Source organism: Dreissena polymorpha, chromosome 6, assembly GCF_020536995.1.
Source record: "Dreissena polymorpha isolate Duluth1 chromosome 6, UMN_Dpol_1.0, whole genome shotgun sequence".
Taxonomy (NCBI): Eukaryota; Metazoa; Mollusca; class Bivalvia; order Myida; family Dreissenidae; genus Dreissena; species Dreissena polymorpha.
The window spans coordinates 20,279,843-20,296,670 of record NC_068360.1 but is presented as its reverse complement, the minus strand read 5'-3'; the positions used below and the strand labels follow the sequence as shown (position 1 = coordinate 20,296,670).

At 35.5% G+C, this 16,828-nt stretch overlaps 1 protein-coding gene across 3 annotated transcripts in view; it reads right to left on the bottom strand.

Moving 5' to 3' along the window:
* The window catches only part of LOC127835102 (muscleblind-like protein 1), a 305,570-nt gene that overhangs the window by 139,864 nt on the left and 148,878 nt on the right, over positions 1–16,828 (bottom strand). For all 3 annotated transcript variants that reach the window (XM_052361376.1, XM_052361374.1, XM_052361372.1), the window contains exon 2: positions 13,481–13,554. The gene's annotated coding sequence lies outside the window, so the exon portion shown is untranslated. The remainder of the gene's footprint in view (positions 1–13,480; positions 13,555–16,828) is intronic.

Genomic DNA, 16,828 nt, shown 5'->3' with positions numbered 1-16,828 from the left:
AAAAAGTTTGAAAAGAATCGGATGATAACTGTGGACTTTATCGGACAAACAAGAAAAAGTAACCATTTTACTATATCGAGTCACTGTGACCTTGACCTTTTACCTAGTGACCCGAAAATCAATAGGGGTCATCAGCCAGTCATGATCAATGTACCTATGAAGTTTCATGATCCTAGGCCTAAGCTTTCTTGAGTTAACATCTGGAAACCATTTTAATATTTCGAGTCGCTGTGACCTTGACCTTTGACCCAGTGACCTGAAAATCAATAGGGTTTGAGTCCTCATTAATATAAAGACACTGAACAAGTTTGAAAAGAATCGGAAGAAAACTGTGGACTTTATCGGATAAACAAGAAAAGTCAAACGCACACACACACACACACACACACACACACAGACAGATGGACACCATGCCATCCCATAAGCTCTTCTGCCTTTGACAGTAGAGCTAAAAAGGCCTTGGAAAACAGCGTAGACCCAGATGAGACGCCGCATGATGTGGCGTCTCATCAGGGTCTGTGATGTTTGCTTAAAGGAATTTCTGTAAGAAATATTCTAAATATAGAAATAAATATACTAGACATCCCTAATTTTGGAAATAAATCCATCCAATTTCGAAGGATGGGAGAGTCCACTAGTCATAAATGGGTTAATGTTTGGGTGCCATCTTCATACATTCTCATGACAATGCTCTTATCATCCATCCTTGAAGATCATAAGGCATCCTTGGTTGCCACCCTGGCACAGTCTGGTCATGAGCTCCCTTGTCCGCTATTTCAATGCGCAAGGTTTCCTGGTCTCATTAATTGAAAGCCTATCTCCATACGAGACTTTGCAAATGGGCAGGTTGGTCTGAAGCTACATCAGCCACATATGACATAAGACCAGTTTTCAATGGTCATTTATCATTGTTCATCATCTAATAAAAAATAGTTGTGATTTCTTAGACGAGTGCTTACTATAAAATCATATGCAAGACCATTTGAGCAAATACCACAGTCATATAAGTGTGATCAAACAGCCGAAGCACTTTGAACATGTTTGGTTTTTCATTTGCAATTCACAGCTTCAACCTATTCACTGTGACAGAAAATATAGCCTTAAGAAGAAGTTATAATTAGTCGAAGCACGGCAACATCACAGAGTTTGCATCATGCAAGCCGGCCCTAATACCCTTTGAGTGCGCATTACATCGATTGAGGAGAAGTCAATGTGCAATTGGAATTGATTGGATGGGAAGCAATCGAACTCTGTCATGCGTAAATCACACATAGTTGAGTCATGATTATACCATAAAATGGTGCAATCTGTGCACCTAGATTCTTATCTGCAAGATGGATTCTTAGAGATAACTCTCCTGATTGGTTCTAGACCAGGGAACTTGGAGGCATTTACATCAAAATGAGTTTCCTGCTCTTGGTGCACATAAATGCTGTTGTTTAATGAAGCATCATTTATCACCAACTGAAAATAGCCTTAATGTTTCTCAAATTAAGTATAAATTACTTAATTGCTAACATAAATTGATAAATAATGGAATTTGAAAATGGAGTTACGATGACTTAAAAGAGCATACAAAATCACGCCTGGGTATTTATTTAGCAAAACATTGACCAAATCGGCTAACACAGCTATCAAAAGATGTCAATATAATGCTTACCTCGGCTTGATTTATTTCTGTTCGTGTTTGCCCTGTGATATTGTCAATTGTTTATTTTTGGGGCAACTGGGGTCACTTACCTTAAATAAAGGACCTTGTTCGCATTTTTAAGCATCTACAGATGCAACTGGATTTTCACTTTTTTATATCTGATCCTGTCAAATGAATGCAAAAGTGAATGCCTTTATTCAGACCAATGATCTCATTGGCGACTTCAGTCTAATGCAATAAACATGTAGAATAATGCAACAGGTGAAGCATGGCAGAGTTATCCCGCCATGTCATGGGGCTGTTGAATTTGAAAGTATATAACTCTACCATCTTCTCATATTATGGAGTGGTCAGAGCTTATGAGAGGGACTTGTTCACAGTCTGGTAAAACGAAGATTTTTAAAACAAATGTAACAGATTCAACAAATAATATAAACATTATGTTTAAACACGCAGAATATTATCCCATCTGAACAAAAATGTTTACAATATTGTTTTATTAAAGATTAATCTTGGTTTGAAATTGGTAAGATAATAAAGCGTTTGTAATGCTTTTCCTCCATGTCAAATGAAGTCAACTGACAGACAAGACAAAACATGTCATATGAAATCAACAGACAGACAAGACAAAACATGTCATATTAAGTCAACAGACTAACAAGGCAAACCATGTCATATGAAGTCAACAGACAGACAGAACAAAACATGTCAAATAAAGTCAACAGACAAAGTAAATCAGGTCATATCAAGTCAACAGACAGACAAAACAAAACATGTCACATGAAGTCAACAGACAGACAAGGCAAAACATGTCATATAAAGTCAACAGACAGACAAGACAAAACATGTCACATGAAGTCAACAGACAGACAAGGCAAAGCATGTCATATGAAGTCAACAGACAGCCATGACAAGACATGTCATATGAAGTCAACAGACAGACATGACAAGACATGTCATATGAAGTCAACAGACAGCCATGACAAGACATGTCATATGAAGTCAACAGACAGACATGACAAGACATGTCATATGAAGTCAACAGACAGACATGACAAAACATGTCATATGAAGTAAACAGATCAACAAGGCAAAGCATGTCATATGAAGTCAACAAACAGACAAGACAAATCATGTCATATGAAGTCAATAAACAGACAAGATAAAACATGTCATATGAAGTCAGAGACAGACAAGGCAAAACATGTCATATGAATTCAACAGACAGACAAGGCAAAACATGTCATATGACATTAACAGACAAACAATACAAAAACATGTCAAATGAAGTCAACAGACAAGGCAAAACATGTCATATGAAGTCAACAGACAGACATGGCAAAACATGTCATATTAAGTCAACAGACAGACATGGCAAAACATGTTATATTAAGTCAACAGACAGACAAGGTAGAACATGTCATATGAAGTCCCAAATAGAGAAGGTAAACTATTCCAGATGAAGTCCACAAAAAAGGAAAAAACATGTCGTACACAGTATACAGAAAAAGAAGGAAAATATGTAGGCCACAAACGAAAAAGGCAAAAACTTGTAATATAAAATCCGAAAACACATACAGAAATACATGTCATTTGAAATCTAAAACAAACAAGAGATGTGTTTGTCAGAAACACAATGCCCCCTTATGGGCCGCTTTGAAGCCATATATTTGACCTTTGACCTTGAAGGATGACCTTGACCTTTCACCACTCAAAATGTGCAGCTCCATGAGATACACATGCATGCCAAATATCAAGTTGTTATCTTCAATATTGCAAAAGTTATGACAAAGGTTAAAGTTTGTGACACATACAATGACAGAAAGACACATACAATGACAGACAGGCAAAAAACAATATACCCCTGATCATTCGATACGGGGGCATAAAAAGGCAAAACATGTTGTATAAAGTCCACATACAGAGAAGGAAATATTTCATATAAAATACATAGAAAAAAATGTAATAAAACAATTAATTGACAAAAGGTAAAGCATGTCATATCAGCTTATGGATACCGAAGGGAAACATTCTGTATGAGCTCTTGAGCACAAAAGGCAAATGATGTCATATGAATTCCACAGAGAAGGTTAAGTATGTCACATGTATTCCAAAGAGCAAGTAAAGTTTATTACATAAATACATACATTCATCAACAGAGTTTGCTAAGTGTGTCATATGGACTCATCAGCAGAGGTAGCGAATCATGTAATACCCTTTATCATCAAGCAAATCATGTCATACCCTTTATCATCAAGCAAATCTTGTCATACCCTTTATCCTCAAGCAAATCATGTAATACCCTTTATCATCAAGCACATCTTGTTATACCCTTTATCATCAAGCAAATCTTGTCATACCCTTTATCATCAAGCAAATCTTGTCATACCATTTATCCTCATGCAAATCTTGTCATACCCTTTAACCTCAAGCAAATCATGTCATACCCTTTATCATCAATCAAATCTTGTCATACCCTTTATCATCAAGCAAATCGTGTCATACCCTTTATCATCTAGCAAGTCATGTCATACCCTTTATCATCAAGCAAATCATGCCATATCTTTTATCATCAAGCAAATCATGTCAAACCCTTTAGCATCAAGCAAATCATGTCATAAACGCAATCATCAACAGATTGATTCAATTGATATATGCATCCCGAGGGTCATTGCAGCTCTATCAGAAAATGTTCAATTTTGACTGCACTGGTTATAATTTACCAGCAAACTGTGTTATCAATGAAAAGCAAAACTGCAGTAATATTTGCACCCGCCTATTTAATGTAACTGAACCTGGGCAATTAATCACTACATAAATGTCACATGCTATTGTGAGACCCATTCCAATTGATTTCTTTCTTTAATCTGTGCAGGGATTATTTTCTTTGACTAAACAGGATATTGCTTATTTATTTCCTTTTTACGTGGCTAGGACACCTAGCGACAAAGCTATGCAACTGCATTAATGCATTTTCAAAGATTTTTTTACCACTGTATTTATAATCCCTCAGTCAGGTTATTCATTCAACCTGTCAACATGTATTTGATTTGTATAATCTTTCCTTGAAAATGAGTTTGCAAGCATCAAATAAATACTATTTACATGAAATTCCCATTATAAAAATGGGCAACTGATTGTTTTTATAGTTTTTCCTTTTTGTAATGTGTAAATTAAGGTTACAATAAACATGTTATTCCTCTTTATTAAATTTTGTTTGCAGTCAAAAACTTTTTTTTTAATTTAGCTCCATTGCATTGAAAGCATAAGTTTCCGGAAACCCTCTTGAGTCAGTTTCCTAGGTAGAACCAGTACTTTGTGTCTTTGAGGAAGATACAGATGCTCCCACAGTAGGGTTAAAACTCGTGAACTCCTGGTTGCAAGGTGAACATCATGTCCACTCCACCACTGCTACTTAGAAATGTAAACTGTAAATAATGGATATCAGTCCAATAACAATCTATATCTTTAATATTTGAGGTCAGTGCCATAGAAATGTAAACTGTAATTAATTGATATCAATCCAATAACAATGGATATCTTTCAAAATTGAGATCAGTGCCGTGCACATGTAAACTGTAAATAAAAGTTAAAAAGTACTAAGACCATGAAAGCATGTTTCTGATTGGTTGGATCAACTGGTTATTTGTCTTAAAGGGCAGAAGATGATATGCATAAGTCATACCAAGGGTCTTTTGGATAATAAGCGAAATAGAGGAACTATTACTCTGATTGTAGCTACACAAAGGTGTACTTTTACATTACTTTTACAGTTTATACCATATACTTGCATATGCAGGGACTTCACCAGACAATAAGCCCTTATGAAAGCTTTGAGATTTTTTACTTGATAGTTATAGACAGGTATGTATTGGAGCCATACTGTGGGAAAACTGGACATTATGAGTGTGCCTAAACTGTTGTCCACACAGGCTAACTCTTTCAGTGCTGGAACCGAATTTTGAAGGCCTTTGCAAACAGTTTGGATCCAGATGAGACGCCACAGAACATGGCGTCTCATCAGGATCCAAACTGTTTGCTATTTTGATAGTATTCTTTGAAAAAAATCAAAGAAAATGCTAATTTTAGAAATTCAGCAGATGACAATTTAGCAGATGACAAATTTCCCAGCATGCAAAGGGTTAATCAGTAATGAAACTTTTTGCCTAGACTTGATTCAGTGTTGTTTTTTTCAGCATGTTGGGAATGGGGACAGGTCCCTTTGGATTGGGAAATATCGCGTACTTTTGCCTCAAATTGGGAAATTAATGCTTTTGATTTTATGCTTATAAAATTTAATTCTTTTAAATTGCTAGGAAAGGCGATTTCAGTATTATAATTTCTAAGGTTCAACTTTAATTTAAAGCAAAATTTTAGAGCTGGATTTGGAGATAATTGGTATATTAAAAATATTCATTTTTTGAAACCTTCCCAGGCGAAACGATTACCATGGTAGACCATGGTCATCATGGTTTTTGATGGTTGACCATGGTATTTGAATGTCAGCCATCAAAAACTGTGGTGGAACATAATCAGGAACATGGTTGGCCATGGTCACACAAAACATGGACCAAGGTCGGCAATGGTGACCATGGTTAACCATGGTCGGCAATTGTGACAAAAGACCTACCATGGTTGGACATGGTCACAAGAAAACATGGACCATGGTCGGCAATTGTGACAAAAGACAGACCATAGTTGGCCATGGTAAATTAAAACATGTACCATGATCGGCAAATTTACTTTTATTTTCATTATAGTGTTCCCATGATGTTTAATCTTTATTTACATAAAATATGCAATAATGTTAATTGTTGTACATGTTTGTGTTCTTGATATCATCTTAAAATGTTCTTGAAATAAGATGGCCATAAAACTTGCTTAAACTGTACTTTTAATTCTTCCAAGAACAATTAATATTATTGCATACTTTATGTAAACGACATTCAAATACCATGGTCAACCATAAAAAACCATGGTGACCATGGTTTACAATGGTCATCACTTCGTGTTGGTTGCATTGCTGTTTTTACAAAGGAAGAATATTGTGTGCACAGGAAGTTGAAACAGAAGCAAGCTGAATGAAGGCACGTGGTTAATGTTATATTTGGAAATGTAAGTCTTTAATAAATTACCGGCTAAACTGATCAGCCATTGGTTCCACTTCAACTTCTTTGGCACTGTGTTCACTTATGTTTCCCAATTTTGCTACATTGTATCACTCTTTACTCTGCTTTATGAATGTTTTTGTCATTACCAGAATCAGAAGCATAACCAATAATTTCATCCTCATTAACTGTTCACCAACATGCCGATGAAGTGTCAGCAATTCTAATGATTTTATTACAATGTTGAATTTTATCTTTAAGTTCTTTCAGTAATTCAATGGCCCTGGACACATCCCTTTAGGACTATGCGCCTTTCCACACAAGTGTTCCATGCCAAAAAGTTAATTATTAAAGTAAAACTGCCTTATATTTCTAGTTTTGGTAAAAAAAAGAACTATCAAGCCTGACCTTTTTCCTGGAATTCTCCAGGTAATTCCTGCAGAAATTTCAGCAGTTATCATCAGCCTTTTTCCGTCGAAAACAAGACCACTTATGACCGTGGTGCCGTTTTACAAAAGGAAGGCCATATGACTATAGTCTACCATGGTAGACCATGGTCATATGACCATAGCAACCACATTTTGTTAAATGGCACCACGGTCTTTGACCATGGTCATCATGTCCATGGTATTTGGCCATGGTCAACCATGGTATTATACCATGGTCAACCATGGTCATAATGACCATGGCCAAAGACTGTGGTGCCATTTAACAAAATGTGGTCCGCAATGGTTAACCATGGTTTAGCCATGGTCATATGGCCTTCATTTTGCCTGGGTTACATTGAGAATTTTTAGGTTCCATTTGGGAAAAATATCTAAAAAATCTGTTGGAAATGGGTCTCCCTACAGGACCCAAATTGATCGAAAAAAACAACAACACACACACACTGTGAGTGTCAATTTAAAGAGGACTGACTTAATTGTTTTTCTATGATTAGTTGTCCAAAATGCACAGGCTAATGTCAGCCAATATTTTAGGCACCTGTAATAAGTCATTAAGAACCTTAATTATTTTCCTTCTCATTTGTACACTTTCAAAGAAGTTTTATGTCAGAGTTTGTCCTGGGTAGTTTTGATTTTGAATCCTATATTGTATTGTCATTTACAGTAAAGAAACCAAATTATTTCTCAGTGCTATGATCTTTAGGGATAATTATGACCATTAAGACTCTGATGTGTGTAACGATATACACATGTGGAAAATAAGTATTTTCAATTTTGTTAAAAGAGATAAAGCTGAATAACTTTTTGTCGCAATATCTTGCCAAGAATAAAATGATTGTGCAACGCACGACTTAAAAAAAACTTCCAAAATGCAGCCACAGTGAGTCACAGGTTTTTCCCACCAAGGTTTGCGCTTTAACAACCGATGATTTGTCAGGATTCTAACCGCAAATGTCAGACAACGAAGGATTTATGTGGCAATTTTGTAATCTTGTCCAGGATGCAACATGTTCTACAGCAGTACTTAACTGGTGCAAATTAATTAAAATGACGCATGTAAACTTCTGTAATATCCGGGCATTACATCATGTTTAAAATGAAATTTGATTGATATGAACATTATTGATAGTCTGTTTACAATTAAATACAAATGTACATTTAAAGATAATCCTGATGAATGTAATAACAAAGTGTTCTGTTGATAGTAAACACATTTCTGAATTATAGATCGTGTTGTCCACAAATTTGATTTCAAACACTATAAATGATAATATATTATCAAACAGCGCTGTGCAGGAAAAGTGCACAAAATCAATTATGCATAATAGTACACACAATAAAACATTTGATGACTAGACATGTGTACTGAGGACAGAAAAATGTACTTTCAATATATCCACATAAGTAATATGGAACACTTTCAAGTGTCCACATTGACCTGCCACTTGAAGCAAGCGACATGGTTTTTGCATAAGACACGTCATCTTGATTTTTTTGTGCCTATGTGTTAAGTAAATTTGAGTTGCCTGAAGCACAAATTGTTTCCTTTTTTTGCCTTATGTCCTCAGAGTCAATGACTGCCAGAAAATAGTGGGAGATAAACAGCCATAACTTTTCCCCATCAGGAACTAATCAGTGTCCTCAGACATTTTTACTGCCCATAAATAAGGACCTCTGAATTGTGAAAACAGATGAAAAACGTGGAAATAGGAGTTTAAGAGAAACTGCTAACAAACTGGAACAATTTCACGAAAGAGATTGTATGTAACAGTTGTAGAAAAGAGAATTAATTTTCATAAGAACAAGATATGTGTTTGTCAAAAACACTATGTCCCCTTTTGCGCCGCTTTGAAGCTATATATTTGACCTTTGACCTTGAAGGATGACCTTTACCTTGACCTTTCACCACTCAAAATGTACAGCTTCATGAGATACACATGCATGCACCATATCAAGTTGATATCTTCAATATTGCAAAAGTTATTGCAAAATGTTAAAGTTTGACCAAAAAAAAAAACCAACCAACCAACCAACCAACAGACAGGGCAAAAACAATATGTCCCCCACTATAGTGGTGGGGGACATAAAAATACCTTACTAATTCTATGTAAGACGTAGCTGTTTATGTCGTTACTTCGCATCTAATTTGGGTAAATAGCTTATACTTGTTGGCATCAAAATATTGCATTTTAATTGTTGCACAATTATACTGCAAGCAATAACAATCTTAACAGCAATTTTCTTACAAAAATATTGCATAAATGTTTCTTCATCATAGCATAATACAATTTTTATTGATGTCTTAGCAGAAGAAATGTTATGATAAATAATGGAAAAGCAAGAGTCTTTTATGGAAAAGGATTTTTCTTGCATTTAGGCCATCCTTAAAAATTCTTTTGTTTGGCATAACCCGACCAACCCACTAAAATCGGCCCGACTGAATTTTTTTTGTAACTTTCCAACAAATTTTTTTTTGCTCGCCGAAAATTCTTTCCGCTAAATTTTTCCTTTCCGCTTTTTATCATTTTCGGTTACTTGCCTCATTTAATTGAATGCACTTTCAAAGATATCTAGAATAGCAATGAACAAAACGCGTACCGGTATTTATTTGAGTCGCCTATTTATTTGACATATGCATATGCGATTAATTAGACTTTTAATACAATTAAACCGCTCCTGTTTTTCTTGTATCCTTTTAATTAAAATACGCCGCTGTCGTTCAGGATAGTTTGGGAGTAATAAAACTAATTAATTAAATATCACCGTTCAATTCAATTCGGCAATCGGCAGAGATGTGTAATATTATCGGCATATAACTAATTATTTAATTATCACTCTTTAATTCAGATCAGTAAATATTCGGTAGAAAGATAAAAAGTGGTCAGCTTAGAAATATTTATTGACGGGTATTGTCACGTTTTTGTTTCATTTGCTTATCTCTTTATATGACTTTCCGACCGGTCGCTATTTTGGAGGCAGACGGCGATATTAAATGTGTATTCAAATTATACAACATCTGCGCATGAATAACCCAATATTATCCGATAGCTCCACCCGTCCTCACGCTTCATTCGACAACGTCATGTCATGTGTAAGCGAGCTCAATGCTCATTGGCCAGCTACCATTTGCACTTCATTAACAATAAGGTCAAGCAATGTCTAATCGGGTACAGACCGGGTTTCGTTAACTGTTCGAATTGCGAACACTTTCATTGAAACAAAGAGACAAATATAGAAAACCAGTCCGGATTAAAATGGCGGATGTTTTAAACGTGCCAAATTCTCAATATTTTTGCAAATGACTCAAATGTCGAACGACAGCGCGAGCATTGCCAACGTGTTATTATTGGAATAAATGCTCACTATTACAGGGCTCGCGCTGTCGTTTGCCATTTGCAAAAGTATAGCGAATTTGGCTCAAGAAAAATATAATTTGCGAATATGCTTAAATCTCGTTAAATTTCATTGAAAACATCCGCCATTTTAATCCGGAGTGTTTTTTAAAACTATTTTTCTGTTTGTTTCCATAAACAATTTGAAGCGCATATGGTAGCTGGCCAATCAACATTGAGTTCACTATCGGGTAATATTGGGTCATTTATGCGCAGATAATGGAATACACAGTTGATATTTTCGTCTGCCTACTATAAAACGGCCGATGGCAAAAGTCGTATAAAAAATAAGCAAATAAAAAGAAGCGTAACACTCAGTAAATTATTTTTAAGCTGATCACTTAACAAATTTGTACCGACTATCGATCTGAATTAAAGGATGATAATTAAATAATTAGTTACATGTAGAAGATGTTGCACCTTTCTGTTCTTGATTGAAATTAAAATGTTATAATTACTATGTTGTTTTTTTACTCACAAACTATGATATTGTAAAGTAATATGTCAACCAAATAGTATATTAATTACGTATTTGCAAGGTTACTTGTTTTCATTTTCTGAAGTCAAACGATATGCACATTTTATGTCATGTGCAAAATGTGTACAATTTTTCGGACTGTCGTTTTCAGATAAAGTATTTTTCGTCGATAATATTATATTTTCGAAGTTCTTTATTGAAAAAATAGACTTAAGAATACACGTGCGGTGATACGGACGGTGCAAAAAAATCTTTACCAGAGGCAGAAGACTTTATTTGATAATTCTATACCTTTCAGTTTGGTATATGTCGAAGTTCAATGTCAGAAAAAAAAATTACTAAAAAAAATTAAAATCCCTACCTACCTACCTACCCACCAAAATTTACCTGGGTCGGGTTATGCCAAACAAACAATTTTTTAAGGATGGCCTTAAATGATTATTTCCTGGATAGAAACTACACAAATATTGGCCCATGTCCCTCCCAGTCTATAATAGCAAACTCCATTTTATTTCCATCAAAAATAGATATGAACAAAAGAAAATAATAATTAAGGACATAGCTAAGGATGCGAAAACGAAAACTATGGCTTCAAGATTCCTCTTTATTAGTGGCGAGAATGGTACAGATTGAGACTTGTGTTACCCTTTACCCTTTACCTCTTAGAAATGTATGTTGACGCATTAATGTAGTCCCTTAAAAAGTTACATTTAATTAAATACCTTTCTCAGGTTTTTTTTTGGGTTGTGGGGGAAAGGGGCTTGTAGCCCTTATGTGGGGGAAGTTTTACGCGGGATTTTCCACTTTGGGGAAAAATTGTGCACGTGGGAGTTTTCGCTGCGTTCCCCTTTTTGGGGGATTTGTATACTTACTCTCTCATTATTACAATACATTTGTACATGTTTGCACTATATTCATTGTTTTTTTCATAATTTATTACGTTTTGCAAGATTAAATTGAAATAGAATTGAGATATTATAATCATGAGACACATCTTTCCATAAAATAAAAAAATAAAAAAATAAAATTTTTTTTTTTTTTTTTTTAGGGGGAATTTTTGGTTCTGAAAGGGGAAAAACCCAGCCTAGTTTGGTGGGGGAAGACGCCGATATTCGGCGTCTGTTATATAAGGTAAAAAACCCCTGTTTCTTATTAAATTTAAGTTTGAAAGGCTTTATTTCCAACCCTTAGTTACTGATGAGCAGCAAACAGCATAAAACCTGAAGGCTGATCTGGTTTTATGCTGGTTGCAAAAGCCATTTTCACTTTGCTTCTTATGGGGGAAAGGGTGAAAGGGGCCGTCCAACAGATTTTGGCCTGTATTGAAGCTTGTCATTAAATGCTTTAAATGCTTTATAGTGATAAATTTAAACATTTGAACTACAAATCTCCAGTAAAAAAACAAGAATACAATTTAAAAAAAAAGGAAAAACAGTAACCACTGACCCCTGGATTCCTGGAGTAAAAAGCCTCCCGCCTAGACCACTCGACCATCCACGCTCATATTCAGAGTGGATGTATTGTTTAGCTATATAAGCAAGTCTCGTTGTTTCCCAAAATATCGAATCGCGTCGATATGACGCTTTATCTGTTGGACGGCCCCTTTAATAGGTATCGGTATGATGAGTTTATTTAATACCAACAACAAGATGCTGCCACGTGATCCATAACCACTGTAGCAGTGTTCTTAAGATACCCCCTAAAAGACACCAAGTGCTGGTTCCTTCGAAGAAGACACTCGAAAAAGTTTCAATAAGCCTTAGCATTCCAATGCAATGGAGCTTAAATATTTAGGTTTTAACTTAGCATCAGGACCATAGTGAGTGGAGGAAGAGGGTGGGAGGTGGGTTTGAGGAAGTGGGTTGTAGTTAATTTTGTATTAAACTCAAGTAATCACAATAAAATACTGCATGAAAACATGTATAAAATATTGCTTGTTTTGATATTGTTGCAACACACCATTACCTCGATATAACTTTTAACTATCAACAGCAAACATTTATATAATATTCGCTCAGCCGTTTCTGGTTTATGACAAGTTAAGTGGCTATTTAAATACACGGAGTAGGAGGCAATCACATGCTCAGGAAAGCATGTAAACACATAATTCTGAACATCATTTTTCAATTAAGAAAGAATCAGTGCTGCGTAACCCTTTCTGTAATTGACTATTATTGCAATAAAACTTTTCTGGCACCACTTATGTATGGTATTAAGCAACAGAGAAAACTGCAAATATATTGTTCTTAATAGTTTGACTAGGGAAGTGATCTTCAACCAAAAACAACATAAGAGGAAGTTTAAGTGAAAACATGAACAAATATACCAGTAAGTCTAATACTTCAGTTAAAAAGGACCTTGGCAATATTCCCTATGAAAAATGTAGGTATCAAAATTAATCTTACTGTGTGATGTTGTTTCACAATGACCTTGCTCCTTCTTGCAACATGTGCAGCTAAAAGGATGTCATCCATAAATACTGAAAAAAGACAATAATTGCATACGTTAAGATTGCTCCATTTTATTTGACAAGAACAAATTGTTCTTGCCAGTAAACACATATAGCATCATCATTTAACACAAATTAATAAACTTTTTTCTACTTAACATTATAGTTTGGGAAATCTCATTAACTCATGTGGATGATTTTTTTATGATGAATTTCTAACAGTCACTGGGCATGAAACGGATCAGAAATAGAAATGCAAAGGTGAGATACCACAGATTTGCACTCCACCCTCACAATTTGATTTCAGTTGGGTTTTTTTCAAGACACACATTCTGGTTAATTTTACTTGAACTGCAACAGTACTCATTGTTTTTCCCTGGAGGGCAAACGGGCATGGCTAAGTACATTAAAAAAGGACTGAAAGTGACATGGGGTTATTCACGAATGACTAATTAACAACCGTGCGCATCTTCGCTGCCTTTGGGCCATACTCTGATACTGTTCGGCTAAGACATTTGGTCAAGGGGCAATTACGATGTTATCAATAATGGGGCAGGGCAGCTTTACCTTTGGAAAGGGCAGATCGGCGCTTCAGAAAGGTGGCGTGGCACAGCGCCACCCCAAAAAGGGCCTGGGAAAAACACTTAAGTACTGTCATGGCTGACATACCCCCAAAATGACAATTCATTTCAAGTGTACTTACTACACCACCATGATTGCAATTTTCAAGTGTATTTATAAGTGATTATTTCTAAGTGTCCACAAACTTAAGTAATTACGGTAAGTTAAACTAAAAAAGAAATTAACACGGTAATAAATGTGTTTACTTGAGATTTGTTACAAATTTTGACTAGGGCCTATAAAAAATCATTTTGTTTCCACTATCATCACCAACAATTAGGGTAGGTAGGTCCCTGAAACTTGCCTGTGTTAAATTTAGCAATAAGATAGCAATCTAAGTTATATTTGTGAATTTCAAAATGATCAAAAACATCTTAACTTCATGGTGATAACATTTGTAAGTTTCAATTAAATTGATTGACAGATATAAAAGACGTTGGCTATACAAACTCATACCGTGTTACATCACAGTAATTACATGGCAAAATTAAAGGGCCCATAATTCAGGAATAAAAGAATCACATTTTGACTAGAATGATACCATTCTGCAACACAATGAGTCCATTGTCAATAACCCTTGTAACCAGTTGACCTTTGACTTTGAAACGGACCTAAAACCTAGGTAGATGAATATTACATCCAACGCAACCCCATGAATGTTACAATCATCACAATCCTTTGTCATGGTGCATCTTTGTGGTAAAATGAATGATTAGGCTGCAGTTTTGATAAGCTGTTTTATGGTCAAATTTGACCTAAGACCTCTAAGTTTGACCTTGACACTTGAGGTAGGGAGAGGGGTGTTACATGTGACACGTCGTCTCCTCAATATTGGTAATTAGTGGTAAAGTATTTTTAAATTACCAGATAAATGACAAAGTTACAGTCTGACACTTAGCAGTTCTATGCTAAAATTGACATGTTTTACCTTGACCTTTGAGACTGGGTGACAGGTGTTACAAGCAAAATGCAGTCTCCTTATGGTGGTCCTTTGTAAAAAGTTATTTTAAAATTGCACAATAAATGACCAAGTTACATACTAAACAAGCTGTTATGGGGCAGTTTGACCTTCGACCTCTAAGGTGGACCTTGACCTTTAAGGTAGATAGTCAGGTGCTACACATGTCATACTGTCTGCTTATGGTGGTCGTTTGCAGAAAGTGTTTTTTTTATTCATCATGAATGTCCAGTCTGGACAAGCTCTATTATAGCAAATTTAACATTTGATCTCTAAGTGTGGCCTTGGCCTTAAGACTTGCGAGACAGATGTAACATTTGACACACCATCCTTTAAACATAAACATTTATGTAAGTAATTTAAAAATTCAATGATGAATGACAAATTTACAGTCCTGACAACCTCTGGTGCACACACCCACAGGTGCATACACTGAACATTATTTTTGTTACTGCCATATCAACCTTCCCACAGGTGGGCCTCGACAAAAAAAAGTGTTTATATCTGCAATGCATGTTGATTAAATCATCCAGTTTCAATTTAAGAATTAAATCACTTAAGTATATAGATTTAGTCTTAAGAACAGACAAACTGAGCAACTGTCTAACAAACAAACTGAGAGACAGATTGATTCCAATCCCCAGACTCTCACACCTACTTTACCGGTGTATAATGGTGTAACTGTGAAAATGCAAGTGCATTTCATTTTGCTTGACAAAAACAATTTAACCCTGTTTGAAGAACAAGTTCAATCATTTTAGAAGTTTTGTGAAAATGGTCAGACCAGGAAATATGACAAAGGGAAATAACTCTATAAATTATTCAGCTGAAGTATTTAACCTTATCAATGTGGTCTGTAGTCAACCCGACACCTGACAACAGTCTTATAAGTTCATTTAAAATCATGGAAGTATATAACTGTTTATGCTAAAAAAACATATAAGAACAAGAAACCGTCAGGGAGGGGTTATGCTCCCCAAAGTTTTTTTTTGTCACAATATTGCACTATATATTCAGATAAAAGGAAACGTCTTGAGGGGCATAACTTTGGACAAAATTATACCATGGAAGGCTTAGCAACTTAAAAATTTCAAAGGGCCAAAACTCTCTAAATAAATCATCTAACCAGAACCCACAAATAACATGCGCATCTCCTCAAGGTAGTCAAGCTTCCCATAAAAATTCATTGAATTCCCGTAATAAGTTGCTGAGAAATAGCTCGGACAAGAATTGCACTATATGTACAATGGAAAATTTCAAAGGGCCATAACTCTGTAAAAAATCATCTGACGAGAACCCGCTGATAATATGCACATCTCCTCTTGGTAGTGAAGCTTCCCATAAAGTTTCATTGATTTCCGGTCATTAGTTGCTGAGAAATAGCCTGGACAAGAATTGCACTGTATGTACAGTTGAGAGAAAATTTCCAAGGGCCATAACTCTGTGAAAAATCATCCGACCAGAACCCGCTGATAATATGCACATCTGCTCTTGGTAGTGAAGCTTCCTATAAAGTTTCATTGAATTTCGGTCATTAGTTGCTGAGAAATAGCCCAGACAAAAATTGTGCACGGACGGATGGACGCGACAGTATGCTCCCCACACACACAATTTTGGGGGAGCATAAAAATTGACAATATTCCCTGACAAATGGAAATAACCCTAAATAATACAGCTTGAGTTATAATTCATCAGGATTACACTACCCTTAACATTTGTTTCATA